This window comes from Pinus tabuliformis, chromosome Q (assembly GCF_031772625.1).
Source record: "Pinus tabuliformis cultivar Carrire ecotype Pingquan chromosome Q, CPIR1, whole genome shotgun sequence".
NCBI classification, from domain to species: Eukaryota; Viridiplantae; Streptophyta; class Pinopsida; order Pinales; family Pinaceae; genus Pinus; species Pinus tabuliformis.
The window spans coordinates 216,348,782-216,352,497 of NC_142296.1; the positions used below are offsets into that span (position 1 = coordinate 216,348,782).

General features: G+C 41.9%; 2 pseudogenes; both read right to left on the bottom strand.

Annotated features, from left to right (window-relative positions):
* Nucleotides 1-1,053: 1,053 nt before the first annotated feature.
* Nucleotides 1,054-2,010, bottom strand: LOC149218980 (triacylglycerol lipase 2-like; annotated as a pseudogene).
* Nucleotides 2,011-2,700: 690 nt separating this feature from the next.
* Nucleotides 2,701-3,126, bottom strand: LOC149218981 (sucrose synthase 1 pseudogene; annotated as a pseudogene).
* Between the last annotated feature and the right edge of the window lie 590 nt (nucleotides 3,127-3,716).

Here is a 3,716-nt window from a genome sequence, read left to right on the forward strand (position 1 = left end):
ATGATCCTAAATTTCCCAATAAACCTGGAGGGTCATGAGGTTGAGTGACAACAGTTGAGGCCTTATTATTTGCTAATCCCTTAAATGCCTTGGCCATATCAACAGTCGTTCTTGAAGACAAAGTAGGAGAACTCGAAGAGAGCTCAGCAACATTATGAAAGTTGTTATATTTTTGACACTCAGCCTTCAGTTCAGCGTTCTTATTTGTATATGCACTATTTATGGGGGTATCTGGATTACCAGATGAAGTGTGATTTCCATTCCTTCTCTAAATAAATTTTGATGAAAGCTTCACATCAGATGGTGTGGAACCTTGGTTGGTCTCTTTTATCTGTTTCTGAAGCAAAGGAGCATCCTTAAACTTGTCTCTAGAGCTAAGTATTTTAAGCCTATCACCAGGCTTGGTAACAGGATAAATATCAGCAACACGAGTATCGATGTATCTGGGCAGCTTGGGCAACTCAACTTTCTTAGGCCCAGAAACCATTGCATCATTGGACTTCTCTCCTTGTGATGTCATAAACCAGTAACGCTCCAGCTGCTCCTCTGTAATGCTCCAACTGCTCCTCGGAATGACACCTATCCAGCCGTGTCCCAGATTTGAAGTTTTATTTGATTTGTTATCAATGGTAAACATGCGAGCATCAAACTCCACGCCAATTGTCAAGTCGTGGACAGGCTGGAATCTCTTATCAGTGAACTGGAGGAGAAGACGTGCCCACCCCTGAGTATTTGGCAGCCACCTGTACAGCTGCAGTTCCATCTAATTCGAAAAACACTTTTTGGAGCAGAAGGAATGAGATTATTTTGATTTTTATTTGAAGCCGTGGTGAATTTCTGGTCTTTGACTGTTTCATTTTCCTTTTGTCGTTACGTTGTTTTGATAGTATGGTGCCTTGTGATTAGATAAAGAGGCACCATACCATGCTCATCAAGGTAATCGATACGTTAAAATCTGGTACCCTATTTCCCATGTAAACATCCTTATTAAAGTAATCAAAACGTCACTTTTAGTTGGAAAAATTATTATGCATCAATCTAGAAGATCTAGCTCTAAAAAAAAACGATGACGCTATAATAGAGCTTCTCCTTGCCATTGATGGAAAAGATGAAGTCCGAATGGGAAAATTTGGGTTTGAAAACATATTTGTATCACGCTTTCAACTCGCACTTCGGTTTTTCCACGTCTCGTAGGTCTGCAAGAGCGTCTGCACCTCCAGAAGCGAGGAACAAGTTTTGGGTGGGCACTCTGGACAGATCATATGCCAGAGGATACATGGAATTATACCTCTGATTTTTCTTTGCAGCTCCATAATCATATTTCCGAAACTTGTTTGCTCTATACAATTGAGCTAAATGAATTAAGTTCTTAGCTGAGGTATCCTCTGAAGTCTCATACATCCCATTTCTAGAAATGTTAAGGCAGTAGTTTATTCCGTATAGATTCTGAAGTCTTCAAGTAGATTTATAACGCTTCCAGCAACTGCTATTAGCGAAAACATATGAGAGTCATAAGCAACTGGAGCCAATAATGCCACTTTGTCCATAATATCCACTAAAGCCCTTCACTTAAAGCAGCCAGGGCGCATTGATCTCCCTGAGAGTGGCCAATGAGATAAACTTTTCGGTTTGTAATGTTGTGCACATGTACATCATGCCGAGAAGGTCAAAGGCTGCCAATTCATCCGAGCTCCAATCCCAGTATGCCTTATCTAATTCTGTCAAGTATTCATGGCCATAGTTGTAACTCGTGGTGCGAGCATTCCCAATCCAAACATCATAACCTGCATCTGCCAGAACAAACGCAGGGGACACATCGGCTTGATCAAGGGGATTCACCACCCATGAGATTCCACCAGTTAAAACGTTGTGGTTAAAGAAAATGGGACTCTTTCAATTGGATTTAGATGGGAATGCCCGAGAATAGATCCTCTGAACTCCCAACCGAAAGCCATCTATAGTTGTAGTCTTGTATTCCTGGGAACCATATTTAGAATAATAAGGTTGCATGAGTGTGGCGCAGAAACAACCTGGCTCCTATGCTCCCCTGATAAAGAGGGTATTTGAATTGAAACCAATACAGAAAAGTAAACCAAATATCATTTTCCACGCTTCCATGAATGCCCGCCCACCAGAAGAACAGTGAAAGGTTGTACTTCTCACAGATGCTCTCATATTTGTCAATTTGAGGGGTTTCAAAGGTGACTTGATGCAATTTGGAACAAGTTTCGGGCCTTTGTGGGTGTGCGCCACACGCAAAACCCAGTGCGCCGCGCCCTGGGTGTGCGTCGCCCATTGAACAAATGAACTAAGGTTTGGCTCTGTGTGTGCCGCGCCCTGGGTGTGTGCCGCGCCCCTGAGTATATGCGTCGTGCTGCTTGCAAACACCCATTCTGCTCTTCTAAAGCGCATTTCCATCCCTCCAGACTTCAACTCGGCTTTTATTTTGGGCATTTTGACAATTTCTTGCTTGATAATTGTGAGAAGTGCTCGAGGTCTGCAAACATTGCCTCTGAACCAGTGATGCACAATTTTATCAAGGTGTTCAACCATCCTAATTTAACAAAATTGGCCCCCACCTCTATGGAAAATAGAAATGCATAAGAAATATCACATATTCTAAATCGTGAATGATAAAACAGCCTTCTCTGGCAACTTATGGTGGCACGAAACACATATTAAGTAGAGGAGAGGTGTCACTCAATGTTTATGAGAAGATCCATTGGGCAGCACATCTCCCCCCAACATTTCATCTTCAATCCCATCAACATTTTCTTCAACAGCTAAGGGCACGGTTTTAACCAGATTTCTGTACTTTAGGCTGTAAAACATCTCCAGATAACGGTGTGTCTCTCGTCTTTCAAGTTTTGATACATACTTCCAAAATCCATAAACCCCAGACAACGTCATTAATCTGTCAGCATAAAACTGCCATGTATATTTTTCATAGATACGTTGTAGACCAGCATCAGAGATCTTGTTCCAGTAGGTGGGATCTGTCTGGCACCTCTCAAAAAGGTCAGTAATCTGTTCACTTGTAGAATTCCCATCCACAATGATTTCAGCAGGACCTCCATTACATGTTGCAAATGTGGGAAGACCACGTGTCATTGCCTCAACAACTGTAAGCCCAAAAGCTTCATAAAGTGCAGGCTGTATGAAGGCACCTCTTGTGTCACAAATGTAGCGGTACAACTTTGCATTCCGTACTCTATTCTTTTGTGTACATATCCACCGGAACTGACCATTCAGGTTATACTCTTTGATAAGTCTATGCATTTTTCAATTTCAGCCACTTCTTCTCTGTCTTTGGACTTTGATGGGTCAATATCACCAGCAACCACAACAAGGTTAACCAGCTCCCTCAGGTGTTTGTTCTTTGCAAACCATTCAACCAATCCTGTCATATTTTTCACTCGGTCGAGTCTTGCCATAGAAAATATAATGGGTTTTTATGGTCATTCAAGGCACACATATGTTCAGCGGTCTGCTCAGGATTAAACAAGAGTTCCTCAATTGAATCAAGTAAAGCAGTAAGGCGGTGCTGCTTTTTTGTGTAAGGGAAATAAATCTGCATGTCTGATCCAAGAGCAACAATGTTGAATTTTGGATCAAAAACATTAATTCCGTTAACCACACGGTAGAGACCGGGAAGGGTGAAAGCAATGTGGCTTTCATACTGTCCAACAGTATCCTTACTTCCTGCAATCTCTTGA